This window comes from Pseudophryne corroboree, chromosome 3 (assembly GCF_028390025.1).
Source record: "Pseudophryne corroboree isolate aPseCor3 chromosome 3, aPseCor3.hap2, whole genome shotgun sequence".
Classification (NCBI taxonomy): Eukaryota; Metazoa; Chordata; class Amphibia; order Anura; family Myobatrachidae; genus Pseudophryne; species Pseudophryne corroboree.
Genome location: NC_086446.1, coordinates 340,813,139 through 340,828,409, shown reverse-complemented (window position 1 = coordinate 340,828,409; position 15,271 = coordinate 340,813,139).

The following is a 15,271-nucleotide window of genomic DNA, read 5'->3' as shown; positions in this document are numbered from 1 at the left end:
TTTGCCACCCAGGGACGTGTCAGGTAGCGGAGGTGTGTCTTGCAATTAGGGACATAAAATACACATTATTTACATGATACCCAAACTCCCTCCTACCTTACTCTGGGAACTTTCTCCTAGCCTTATTTATTTTCTGAGATGAAATTGGTATAAAAAAAATAAACTTGTCTTTCATGCAGAGTTGTATTGTATTTCTTATGCAGGCGACTGATTTTTCTTGTAATGAGATCCTGATATTTCTTTATTTTATTTTTTCCTACATCTCCTCTCAGACTCTGCCGATTGTTGCAATTGAAATTCATCAGAACAGTCACATGAACAGTTACATTGTATAATACAATGAATGAGCTCCACAAAGTTTCAGTTGTGACTCTTCCTTCCCTACACTGGTTCTAAATATATATTTTATATATATATATATATATATATATATATATATATATATATATATATATATAACAAAGGGGATTCTCTTAGGAGCTTAACCACCACAGATATCTAATACATATGATAAGAAATCATTTATTCAAACAACATATTCCAATATTGTCATCTAAACCTCCTTAATATGAATAGATGGATCATACATGTTAATTGAATCATACAGTCATTTGCAATGATCTATTATATAGTCACTAAATTCTCAGTTGTTAGGTGAAGTGGTTACTCTTCGACCCGAAATCACGTGTGTGCTCTATTAATAAATTAACATGTATGATCCATCTATTCATATTAAGGAGGTTTATATGACAATATTGTAATATGTTGTTTGAATAAACGATTTTTTATCATATGTATTAGATCAGTGGCAAAAAGTTCGTCCCAGTTGCCCGGAGGCAAGATAAATATTGGTGACCCCCTATTTCCTAGATTAAGATAAGAGAGAGAGAGAAAGAGAGAGAGAGAGAGAGAGAGAGAGAGAGAGAGAGAGAGTGTGTGTGTGTGTGTAGTGTGCTGAAAAAAATTTATATACTGTATTTATACATTTAATTGTCTTTTATTTTAAATCACACATTTCTTAGCGGTCATAATCCAGGATTAGAACCCATGACCTGTTACACTGACAGCAGACACTTTACTGATGGAGTTATTTGCTCCTGTATAGGAAACATGAGAATCCTAACTATATGAAGTTATGTGTAATTGTCAGAGAAGTAACTTCATATAGTTAGAATTCTCATATTTCCGATACAGGAGCAGATAGCTTCATTAGTAAGGTGTCTGATTCCAGTGTAATAGGTTGTGGGTTCTATTCCTGGCTATGACACTTGTAAAATGAGTATATTCAGTATAATAAAGAGGGTGTGATTTGTAAAGTGCAGGGACCAGTGACGAAGTCGGCCACTGAAAAGACAGCGGCAGCTATCAATTAACTTAATTAAATGGTGTCACAGAATGGGAGGAGAGGTGCCCCCACTTCAGAGCCCGGCGGCAGATGACTCCGTTGCCTCCCAGAGTTCTGCCTCTGTATTAGATATCTGTTGTGGTTAAGCTCCCAAGAGAATCTCCTTTGTTTCTTCTATTCTATGTCTAGTACCTCTTCTGACAGGAGGTATTCCTCAGTGGTTTGAGCTCATTGGTTATAGCACAATTAGGGGTCTTAGTTCTCTCTCTCTCTATATATATATATATATATATATAAACACACTGGAAACACTTCCGCCAGTACACTGGCTTCATGACAGCGTTAGTACAGACTATAGAGGACAGAGCAGTCCATGATGCCGCAATGCTGCTATATAACCCTTTAACATCGCAAAAATAACCTGGTATCGACCAGGCATACTGCCGGGTCGACACGGGTTATTTTTGCAATGTGAAAGGGCCCCATGAGAATTCCCGGGTCGCCTGACCCGGTAATTCAACTCGGGTAATAAGGAGGGTTATTCCAGGGTTGAAGGTAGCATTCCCGGGTAATAAGAAGAGTTATTCCTGGGTCAGTGGCAGCGTAAATGGATTCCAGGGTCACCGGTTTACTACATAGGGAGAGGCATCACAGAGATGAGCTCATCTTCCAGTGCCACCTCCACCCCCACACCCACTGCCGGCTCCACCCCCTGACGCCATGGCAACCGACCCGGCATATTGCCGGGTCAGAAAGCCAGCGCAGAGCCTCCAATGCTGGATCCCACCCGGGAAGGACCCGTTTCCAATTCCCAGGTGGGATCCAGCACTGGAGATCTGAAAGGGGTAATAGTAATCGAGAGATTGTACCCACCCATAGCCAGATTAAGAGGGAGGTGCAGGGGACACTGTACCCCAGGCCCCCCTGTTAGGGGACCACTATCAGGAGCACACTGTATCTCTCCAGCTACCTTTCTGACTCTCCAGCTCCAGCTTTTCTCCTGTCCCTCCTGCGAGCATTCTATCTCTTCAGCCCACACTTACCTTACCTATGATGTTTTCTAGCAGCAACTATTCCTCTAGCCTTCAGAGACACAGTGTGATGCAATATGATGACATCATGCACTCTGCACCACTCCTGCATCAGAGAGAAGGAGGTTGTCCAGGGTGAAGGCTGGATGGGTGTAGTATGAGTGGCCGGCGGCCGGGATCCCGACCGCCGGCATACCGACAGCTGGGTGAGCGCTAATGAGCCCCTTGCGAACTCACTGCGCTCACCACACTGCGGGCACGGTGGCGCGCTACATGCGCCACGCTATTCATTCTCCATCCAGGGGGGTCGTGGACCCCCAAAAGAGAGAATATGTATCGGCATGCCGGTTGTCGGGATCCTGGCGTCGGTATGCTGGTCGCCGGATTCACGTCCGGTGGTATACTAAAGGCCACCCGGCTGGATCAGCACAGAGGGCCATCCGGTTACTTTACTGTCAGTGTATCACTAGCCAGCGCACTGTGCTAATCCAGCGCTGCTTGCTGTCAAATTTACAGATACCATCTTGCAGGCTGACCATATTGTCCCTTTAACCTGGGACACTCATGAATTACACAGGTTGTGTGGCTGCTTAAAACCAGGTGAAATGCAGGCTTGTAGTCAGCCAGCCACAGAACCGGGATGCGGTCAAGATCCCGCCGGACGGGATCCCGGCGGTCGCAGTCCCGACACTGGGATCCCAACCGGCACAATCCCGACATATTCTCCCTCTGTGGGTGTCCACAACACCCATAGAGGGAGAATAAATTAGTGTGACGAGCGTAGCAAGACACAGTGCCCGCAGCGTGGCGAGCGCAGCGAGCCCGCAAGGGGCTGTGTTGCACTCGCCCCCCTGTCAGGATTGTGCCGGTCGGGAACCCAGTGTCGGTATTCCGACCGCCAGGATTTCGTCCGGCGGGATCTCGTACTGATCCCACAGAACCTGTGTAATTCATTAATGTCCCAGGTTAAAGGGATAATATGGTCAGCCTACCATCTGTCCGGGGTTCCATATGAATCCCAGATGGCTGCTAACCCTAAGGTGTATATGGAATGGAAATTTACTTTGCAGAAGTTATTTTACTCCAACAACTCTCAAACTCAGTCCTCGGGATACACTAAAGCTGGGCGGGCATACACTATACAATTATCTGGCAGCTAATCTGTCAGATCTGGCACGTTGGAATGAAAATCTGGTAATGGATGAGAGCAAATGACAATCGACCATTTATTGTCTAACACTGGAAAAAGGACAAAAACTGTAGTTTTGTACAAATTGGTTAAATTAGCGATTTATCCCATTTGTATAAACAACAGGTTTTGTTCATTTTCTAGTGCTTAAGAGCAAATGGTTGATTGTCATTTGCTCTCATCCATCACCAGATTTTCATTCCAACCAGCAGGGGCGTATCTACCCATTGGCCAGGATGGCACTCGCCAGGGGCGCCAGCCAAGCAGGGGGTGCCGCCAGACGGTGCCACCCTCGGCCAATCGGTGGAATACCTTAAGCCTTAGTGTCTGGCAACACCTGCTGTGCCGAGCTGCCTGTGCATTGCCTGGGATGGAGGGCGGAGGGTGTAGTATGGCTTACCGGCGGTCAGGAGACCACCGGTCAGCATACCAAGGGCTGAGGATCACTGAGCAGGCAGGAGCTGGCACCGGTGTACAGCACCGCAATGCACTACAGGGAAGAAACTGAAAATAAACTACAACTCCCAGCAACCCTTGCTGTCGGGAGTTCCCAGCGGCAAGGGCTGCTGGGAGCTGTCATTTTTTTTTTTCAGTTTCTTCACGTAGTTTGGTGCGGTGCCATACAGCGGCGCCAGCTTCTGCCTGCTGAGCGATCCTCCGCCCTCCATCCCAGGCAGCTCGGCACAGCAGGTATTGACAGACACTACAGCTATCTGATGGGATGTTGTGGGGGTGGGGACTAGGGCTGTGTGGGGAGTCTATGTATGTGATGGGAGTGGGGGAGATTATTACTATGTGCTAAGTGCTGTGTGTTTGGGGAGGGGGACTATGGCTATCTATGTTGGCAGGGTACTATTGTTATATGATGGGACTACTGTATGACTGTGATGGGAGAGGTGGAGACTTGTGCTGGGGGACTATGGCTATTGCTTGGAGAGGTGGGGGCTATGGCTATTTACTGGGAGGGGACTATGGCTCTGTGCTGGGAGGGGGACTAAGACTATATGACTTTGGGGGCATATCTGGCACTGTGGGGCATATGTGTATCTGGCACCATGGGGGCATATCTGGCACTGTGGTAGCATATCTGGCACTATGGGGGCACGTGTATCTGGCAATGTGGGGGCATATCTGGTAACGTGGGGGAATATGTGTATCTGGCACTGTGGGGGCATATCTGGCACTGTGGGGGCATATCTGGCACTGTGGGGGCATATCTGGCATCATGGGGGCATGTGTGTATCTGGCACTGTGGGGGCATATTTGTATCTGGCACTATTGGGGGCATATGTGTATTTGGCACTGCAGCATTGGGGTCATATGTGTATCACGACCCCATTTTCATTGGTCACGCCCCATGTGGCATGTTGCCACACCAATTTTTGTGGCGTGCGCGCACCGTACCGCTAACATTTTTTTTCTATTTGCACCACTCGGTACTGTGCTGCACTGCACTTCTTTGCACTACTATTTGATTATACCACCTGGTCCTGGGTGGCATTGCATCCTCAGCCAGGCCAGGCACTGCTGATGTCTCTTCAGTGTTATAAGGATTACTGTGTGGGCATAATGGGGGTGATTCCGAGTTGTTCGCTCGTTAGTTTTTTCCGCTATGGAGCGATTAGTCGCAAACTGCGCATGCGCAATGTTCACAGTGCGCCTGCGCCAAATAAATCAGCACAAAAGTTTGGTATTTTACTCACGGCGTAACAAAGGTTTTTTCATCATTCTGGTGATCGTAGTGTGATTGACAGGAAGTGGGTGTTTCTGGGCGGAAACTGGCCGTTTTATGGGAGTGTGTGGAAAAACGCTGGCATTTCTGGGAAAAACGCGGGAGTGTCTGGGCGAACGCTGGGTGCGTTTGTGACGTCAAACCAGGAACGAAACTGACTGAACTGATCGCAGTGTAGGAGTAAGTCTCGAGCTACTCAGAAACTGCTAAGAAGTGTCTATTCGCAAATCTGCTAATCTTTCTTTCGCTATTCTGCTAAGCTAAGATACACTCCCAGAGGGCGGCGGCTTAGCGTGTGCAATGCTGCTAAAATCTGCTAGCGAGCGAACAACTCGGAATCACCCCCCATGTGTAAAGGGAACTGCTACTGTGTGGGCATGATGTGTATAAGGGTTACTACTGTGTAGCGTAATTTGAATTGGCGAAACTGTTGTATTGTCATTCTCCTTTCCCAAAAGATTATGTCCCTTTTTTGCACTTGCACCTTCCCTATTTAAATATGGGGGGCACCAGTCCCTTACTTTGACAGGGGCGCTCGGACCCCTAGAAACACCCCTGCCAACCAGCCAGATCTGGCAGATGATCTGCCAGATAATTGTATAGTGTATGCCCTGCTTAACAGTGTATGTTTACCAGGTCTCCTCACAGACTCACAAGTGAAATGATTATCTCCACATGTGGATCTTTTAAAACGTGTCAGTCAGTAATGAACACACTTGTGCTCACCAAAAGATATAAAGAAAATATGCACTGTTAGTGTGTCCTGAGGACTTGATTTGAGAAGCACTGTTTTACGCCATACCTTACTCAATACCTACTCTTTCTGAACCTCCTAAATTATTTATTTGTCTCTTGGAGAATTAATAAAGTTAAGTATGCTCCACACACATGCAGTGATTTGCTAGCGATTTTGCAAGATTGAACTCCAAACCAAGGCCCAACGTGCTTTGTCCCAGGAGGCAGTGCCATTTGAAAACAGTGTGACAACTCAAAGCACCTATTTGTAAGCATGTTAAATAAGTACACTAACTTTGTATTTAACTGAAAAATCAGATCATTCAAATATAGATATAGGCACAACCGTGTTGACAGATGCATCTGTAAAATTATGGAAATGTGATTTATATCACCGTGTAAAGCTCAAATGGAACAAAGCTTCAAATTAATTTTAGAACAAAAATGTATATGTATTATTCCTCACTTGTACAACTATAAATGAGCAATTTGAATAAATCCATAGAGATTAGAGACACCTACTAAACACCTGAATAAATGAGACATCAAGAATACTGAAAATAAGGAACTCCACGCAAAAGTTGTTTCTAATAACCACTGGTATGGCTGTAAGAGGAGACCTCACTGACTTTGAAAAAGAAAAGGGTAATCAGGGTGCAATTGGAAGGAGTTTCCACGACCAAGGGGTCTATTCATGAAGCAGTGAAAAGAGTGGAGAAGACAGTCTGTGGAGAAGTTGCCCATAGCAACCAATCAGCTGCTATGTATAATTCTGTAAAATGCACTTGATAAATGTTACTTCAATGCCGATTGGTTGCCATGGGCAACTTCTCCACTGGCTCTCTTCTCCACTCTTTTCACTGCTTCATGGATAGACCCCCAAGACAGCTCAATGTTTCACAAGCAACAGTGTCTTGAGGGGACGTCAACCTGAAACTCCAAAGGCAAAGCAACAGCAGCAATACAGCTACAATTGGCAGAAGCACATTGTACAGGGTTATGATATACATGCATTCATTTACAGTGCAAGACAAAACAGGCGAGCAACTTTCGACCAATTTGAATGCAAATTTCAAGCAGGTCCACCAAGAGAACTAACGGGCCATGATACTATGGGGGTGTGTACATAAGCTTGTGAATACCTGGTACCTATGAAAATCTGTACCAAAGGCGGTTGGTATGCCCAGGCCCTCAGGCAGACAGAAAGCACCACAGGACAGGATCATATAGTCAGATCAGGTTACAGTGCATAAACCACACATAAGTGTTTGTTTGTGAGGTCAGTGGTGCAGTATTACAAAAAGCACAGACAAAAGGACAGCAGAGGAAGATGACATGATCAGATAACTCATACTTCACCATCTCATGAGTGAACATGTGGAGCCAAACTAAAGAACTGTACAGCCTAAATCAAGGGTGTATCTAGAACTCTGTCGGCCTAACTGCAATATTTTCAAGGGCTCCAAATCTTACTTGCCTACCTGACCCTCTCCATGAGGGAGAAAATGCTCTGTTCCTGGACTTTCCTGGTAATGTATGATTGCCATCACCTGTGGTGAAACACCTTTCTTATCAATTAACTAGCTCACCACAGGTGATGGCAATCATACATTACCAGGAAAGTCCAGGTACAGAGCATTTTCTCCCTCATGGAGAGGGTCAGGTAGGCAAGTATGCTCCAAATGCTTCTAGAGCACAGGTTCTTAAACTCGGTCCTCAGGAGCCCACACAGTGCATGTTTTGCAGGTACACAGGTGTAGTCATTACTCACTGTCCCATTTTAAAAGATCCACAGGTGGAGCTAATTATTTCAATTGTGATTCTGTGAGGAGACCTGCAAAACATGCACTGTGTGGGGTCCTGAGGACCGAGTTTGAGAACTTGTGTTCTAGAGAGACACTTTGCTCTGTAGCAGTTGCTCATTTTATGCCTATTGTGGAGCCCCAAATTCACAATATGCAAAACTGAGGTGCTAGTTCACATTACACTACATTGTACTGCTCCAGTTTACTGAGAGGTGGTAAGGCCCATATAGACGGGCCGATGCAGGAGAGATGTGTGCTGAGCGAACCGCTCAGCACACATCTCTCCCGCCGCTCAGCACAGCGCTATCTGTGCTGAGCGTGCAGGGGGGGGGGAGACGGGTGGGCCGCTCACTTCACCCAGCGGGTGAAGTGAGCGACCCGCTAGATTGGCCTGCATGTAGGCCAATCTAGCAGCAGCGATAGCGATGCGCGGGGCTGCGCATCGCTATCCTTGTGGGGGGTACACACGGAGCGATAATGCTCATATTCTAAGCAATCTAGTCAGATTGCTAAGAATATCGCTCCGTCAGTACCCAAATGGATCCACCCAGCTCACATTGGCATCAGTGGCAAATGGTATGGAAAGAACAGGCGAGAGCAATTACTCACCATTGTCTAGTACAGTGGTTCCAAAACTTTCTTGAATCACGGCTCCCTAAAGTATTAGCATGTTTTTTCATGACACACCTAAGATAAAAGTTTTTTTTATTGATAAATTTGGAAAAAATAAGATTTTACTTACCGATAAATCTATTTCTCATAGTCCGTAGTGGATGCTGGGGACTCCGTCAGGACCATGGGGAATAGCGGCTCCGCAGGAGACAGGGCACAAAAGCAAGCTTTTAGGATCACATGGTGTGTACTGGCTCCTCCCCCTATGACCCTCCTCCAAGCCTCAGTTAGGTACTGTGCCCGGACGAGCGTACACAATAAGGAAGGATCTTGAATCCCGGGTAAGACTCATACCAGCCACACCAATCACACCGTACAACTTGTGATCTGAACCCAGTTAACAGTATGATAACAATGAAGTAGCCTCTAAAAAAGATGGCTCACAACAATAATAACCCGATTTTTGTAACAATAACTATGTACAAGTAATGCAGACAATCCGCACTTGGGATGGGCGCCCAGCATCCACTACGGACTATGAGAAATAGATTTATCGGTAAGTAAAATCTTATTTTCTCTAACGTCCTAGTGGATGCTGGGGACTCCGTCAGGACCATGGGGATTATACCAAAGCTCCCAAACGGGCGGGAGAGTGCGGATGACTCTGCAGCACCGAATGAGAGAACTCCAGGTCCTCCTCAGCCAGGGTATCAAATTTGTAGAATTTTACAAACGTGTTCCCCCCTGACCACGTAGCTGCTCGGCAAAGTTTTAAAGCCGAGACCCCCTCGGGCATACGCCCAAGATGAGCCCACCTTCCTTGTGGAATGGGCATTTACAGATTTTGGCTGTGGCAGGCCTGCCACAGAATGTGCAAGCTGAATTGTACTACAAATCCAACGAGCAATAGTCTGCTTAGAAGCAGGAGCACCCAGCTTTTTTGGGTGCATACAATATAAACAGCAAGTCAGACTTTCTGACTCCAGCCGTCCTGGAAATATATATATATATATATCTATATATTTTTAGGGCCCCGACAACGTCTAGCAACTTGGAGTCCTCCAAGTCCCTAGTAGCCGCAGGCACCACAATAGGTTGTTTCAGGTGAAACGCTGACACCACCTTAGGAAGAAACTGGGGACGAGTCCGCAGTTCTGCCCTGTCCGAATGGAAAATCAAATATGGGCTTTTTTAAGACAAAACCACCAATTCTGACAATCGCCTGGCCGAGGCCAGGGCCACATCATGGTCACTTTCCATGTGAGATATTTCAAATCCACAGATTTGAGCGGTTCAAACCAATATGATTTGAGGAATCCCAACACTACGTTGAGATCCCACGGTGCCACTGGAGGCACACAAGGGGCTGTATATGCAATACTCCCTTGACAAACGTCTGGACTTCAGGAACTGAAGCCAATTCTTTCTGGAAGAAAATCTACAGGGCCGAAACTTGAACCTTAATGGACCCCAATTTGAGGCTCATAGACACTCCTGTTTGCAGGAAGTGCAGAAATCGACCTAGTTGAAATTTTTTTGTGGGGCCTTCCTGGCCTCACCCACGCAACATATTTTCACCACCTGTGGTGATAACGTTGTGCGGTCACCTCCTTCCTGGCTTTTACCAGGGTAGGTATGACCTCTTCCGGAATGCCTTTTCCCTTAGGATCCGGCGTTCAACCGCCATGCCGTCAAACGCAGTCGCGGTAAGTCTTGGAACAGACAAGGTCCCTGCTGGAGCAGGTCCTTTCTTAGAGGCAGATGTCACGGTTCCTCTTGGAACAGACATGGTACTTGCTGAAAGCAAATCCCTTCTTAGCTCCCGAGGCCATTAGTCCTCTGTGAGCATCTCTTGAAGTTCCGGGTACCAAGTCCCTCTTGGCCAATCCGGAGCCACGAGTATAGTTCTTACTCCTCTACGTCTTATAATTCTCAATACCTTGGTCATGAGAAGCAGAGGAGGGAACACATACACCGACTGTTACACCCACGGTGTTACCAGGACGTCCACAGCTATCGCCTGAAGGTCTCGTGACCTGGCGCAATACCTGTCCCGTTTTTTGTTCGGGCGGGACGCCATCATGTCCACCTTTGGTCTTTCCCAACGGTTCACAATCATGCGGAAAACTTCCCGATGAAGTTCCCACTCTCCCGGGTGGAGGTCGTGCCTGCTGAGGAAGTCTGCTTCCCAGTCGTCCACTCCCGGAATGAACACTGCTGACAGTGCTATCACATGATTTTCCGCCTAGCGAAAAATCCTTGCAGTTTTGCCACTGCCCTCCTGCTTCTTGTGCCGCCCTTTCTGTTTACGTGGGCGACTGCCGTGATGTTATCCCACTGGATCAATACCGGCTGACCTTGAAGCAGAGGTCTTGCTAAGCTTAGAGCATTATAAATTTGCTCTTAGCTCCAGTATATTTATGTGGAGAGAATTCTCCAGACTTGATCACACTCCCTGGAAATTTTTTCCCTGTGTGACTGCTCCCCAGCCTCTCAGGCTGGCCTCCGTGGTCACCAGCATCCAATCCTGAATGCTGAATCTGCGGCCCTCTAGAAGATGAGCACTCTGTAATCACCACAGGAGAGACACCCTTGTCCTTGGATATAGGGTTATCCGCTGATGCATCTGAAGATGCGATCCGGACCATTTGTCCAGCAGATCCCACTGAAGAGTTCTTGCGTGAAATCTGCCGAATGGAAGCGCTTCGTAATAAGCCACCATTTTTACCAGGACTCTTGTGCAATGATGCACTGACACTTTTCCTGGTTTTAGGAGGATCCCGATTAGCTCGGATAACTCCCTGGCTTTCTCCTCTGGGAGAAACACCTTTTCCTGGACTGTGTCCAGAATCATCCCTAGGACCAGCAGACGTGTCGTCGGAACAACTGCGGTTTTGGAATATTTAGAATCCACCCGTGCTGTCGTAGAACTACTTGAGATAGTGCTACTCCGACCTCCAACTGTTCTCTGGACCTTGTTCTTATCAGGAGGTCGTCCATTTTCTTTGAAGACGAATCCTCATTCCGGTCATTACCTTGGTAAGGACCCGGGGTGCCTTGGACAATCCAACGGCATCGTCTGAAACTGATAGTGACAGTTCTGTACCACGAACCTGAGGTACCCTTGGTGAGAAAGGCAAATTTTGGGACATGGAGGTAAGCATCCCTGATGTCCCGGGACACCATATAGTCCCCTTGTTCCCGGTTCGCTATCACTGCTCTGAGTGACTCCATCTGGATTTGAACCCTTGTAAGTGTTCAAATTTTTCAGATTTAGAATAGGTCTCACCTAGCCTTCTGGCTTCAGTACCACCATATAGTGTGGAATAATACCCCTTTCCTTGTTGTAGGAGGGGTAATTTTATTATCACCTGCTGGGAATACAGCTTGTGAATTGTTTTCAATACTGCCTCCCTGTCGGAGGGAGATATTGGTACAGCAGACTACAGGAACCTGCGAGGGGGGAAACGTCTCGACATTCCAATCTGTACCCCTTGGATACTACTTGTAGGATCCAGGGGTCCTGTACGGTCCCAGCGTCATGCTGAGAACTTGGTAGAAGCGGTGTTCCTGGGAATGGGCTGCCTGCTGCAGTCTTCTTCCCTTTCCTCTATCCCTGGGCAGATATGACTCTTATAGGAGGACTGAGGCTGAAAAGACGGTGTCTTTTTCTGTAGAGATGTGACTTAGGGTAAAAAACGGTGGATTTTCCAGCAGTTGCCGTGGCCACCAGGTCCCATGGACCGACCCCAAATAACTCCTCCCCTTTATACGGCAATACATCTTTGTGCCGTTTGGAATCTGCATCACCTGACCACTGTCGTGTCCATAAACATATTCTTGCAGATATGGACATCGCATTTACTCTTGATGCCAGAGTGCAAATATCCCTCTGCGCATCTCGCATATATAGAAATGCATCCTTTAAATGCTCTATAGTCAATAAAATACTGTCCCTGTCAAGGGTATCAATATTTTTAGTCAGGGAATCCGACCAAGCCACCTCAGCTCTGCACCTCCAGGCTGAGGCGATCGCTGGTCGCAGTATAACACCAGCATGTGTGTGTATACTTTTTAGGATATTTTTCAGCCTCCTATCAGCTGGCTCCTTAAGTACGGCCCTATCTGTAGATGGTACCGCCACTTGTTCTGATAAGCGTGTGAGCGCCTTATCCACCCTGAGGGGTGTTTCCCAACGCGCCTTAACTTCTGGCGGGAAAGGGTATACCGCCAATAATTTTCTATCGGGGGAAACCCACGCATCACACACTTCATTTAATTTATCTGATTCAGGAAAAACTACAGGTAGTTTCTTTCACCTCCCACATAATACCCTTTTTTGTGGTACTTGGAGTATCAGAAATATGTAACACCTCCTTCATTGCCCTTAACGTGTGGCCCTAAAGGAAAATACGTTTGTTTCTTCACCGTCGACACTGAAATCAGTGTCCGTGTCTGGGTCTGTGTCGACCGACTGAGGTAAATGGGCATTTTACAGCCCCTGACGGTGTTTGAGACGCCTGGACAGATACTAATTTGTTCGCCGGCCCTCTCATGTCGTCAACCGGCTTGCAGCGTGTTGACATTATCACGTAATTCCATAAATAAGCCATCCATTCCGGTGTCGACTCCCTAGAGAGTGACATCACCATTACAGGCAATTTTCTCCGCCTCCTCACCAACATTTTCCTCATACATGTCGACACACACGTACCGACATACAGCACACACATAGGGAATGCTCTGATAGAGGACAGGACCCACTAGCCCTTTGGGGAGACAGAGGGAGAGTTTGCCAGCACACACCAAAACGCTATAATTATCCAGGGACAACCTTTATATAAGTGTCCCTTATAGCATTTTAATATATATACATATCGCCAAATCAGTGCCCCCCCTCTCTGTTTTAACCCTGTTTCTGTAGTGCAGTGCAGGGGAGAGCTTGGGAGCCTTCCCACCAGCATTTCTGTGAGGGAAAATGGCGCTGTGTGCTGAGGAGAATAGGCCCCGCCCCCTTTTCGGCGGGCTTCTTCTCCGGAGTTTGTGATATCTGGCAGGGGTTAAATACATCCATATAGCCTCAAGGGCTATATGTGATGTATTTTTCGCCATACAGGTATTATACATTGCTGCCCAGGGCGCCCCCCCACTCGCCCTGCACCCTCCGTGACCGCTGTGTGAAGTGTGCTGACAACAATGGCGCATAGCTGCAGTGCTGTGCGCTACCTGATGAAGACTGAAAGTCTTCTGCCGCCTGGTTCCGGACCTCTTCAATCTTCAGCATCTGCAAGGGGGGTCGGCGGCGCGGCTCCGGGACGAACCCCAGGGCGAGCCCTGTGTTCCGACTCCCTCTGGAGCTATGTCCAGTAGCCTAAGAATCCAATCCATCCTGCACGCAGGTGAGTTGAAAATCTCTCCCCTAAGTCCCTCGATGCAGTGAGCCTGTTGCCAGCAGGACTCACTGAAAATAAAGAACCTAAAAACTTTTTCTAAGCAACTCTTTAAGAGAGCCACCTAGATTGCACCCTGCTCGGACGGGCACAAAAACCTAACTGAGGCTTGGAGGAGGGTCATAGGGGGAGGAGCCAGTACACACCATGTGATCCTAAAAGCTTGCTTTTGTGCCCTGTCTCCTGCGGAGCCGCTATTCCCCATGGTCCTGACGGAGTCCCCAGCATCCACTAGGACGTTAGAGAAACATATTAAAGTAAATCGTGCCTACCTGTCATCCTTAGTGTCAGTTATGTGGTGGTGTACAGCTGTGCTTCTGAGTGAGCACTTTTTATGGTTGGGAGCCACCAGCACTGGTTTTCCTATCACTTTGACCATAAATAATTTGATTTGGTCCAACCCAAGGCACCCTTGCAAGAGCCAGGTACACAGTATGAGAACCACTGGTCTAGTATATTCAATACAGTATATTGAATAGACTTGTATCATGGCAACTAATTTCTAGACTGTCCATTTCTGTATTCGATACTTTGATACCTGGACCTACCGCAACATTTGCCGCTGATACCAGTGGGCATTGGGTGCATGGGGGGAATGCCCTGGCGTTAGGAATCTTGAGTTAACCATAACAATGTTACCCCCAGCACTCACTATAGGTACACCCATTGCTGCAGGTGGATTGCATGTAATTAACAGTGAAGAGTTCTGGTTTATCTACACCAGGGGTTCTCAAACTCGGTCCTCAGGACCCTACACAGTGCATATTTTGCAGATAACCCAGCAGGTGCACACAGGGGCGGATTGGGACGCCGGACCAGATCCTGGTTGGCTGGTCCGGTTGTCCCCTCAGCGGCGTCTCCTCTCCCCTGCGACAGGCCGCTGCCGCGATCGGAGCTCAGCTCCGAACCGGCAGCACTCAGTGAGAAATTCTACGCATGCGCAGAAACACCATAAAGACCAACAAAACATGGCCGCCGGGGGGAGCTGCTGCGCATGCGCAGCCTCAGCAGCTCCCAGGGTAGGCTAGTCACTGCTTGCAGAGCCCGGCCCACGGTTTCTGCCGGCGCCGTATTTGATTGCCGCTGGCCAGCCTGTCACTCACTACTGTGCTGCCCCACATCATAGCACAGGAGGAGGGAGAAGGGAGGCTGCTGAGAGACACAGAACGAGGGGCATAGAGTGAAGGGGTAACAGAGTGAAGGAGTGGCGCCAAACACACACATATATTATATATATATATATATATATATATATATATGTAAAACACACACACAGCCTCCTCCACCGACCACAGCCTCCTCTGCACAGCTGCTGCTGATCACAGCCTCCTCCGCCGACCAGTCTTCTCTGCACTGCCGCTGCTGACCACAG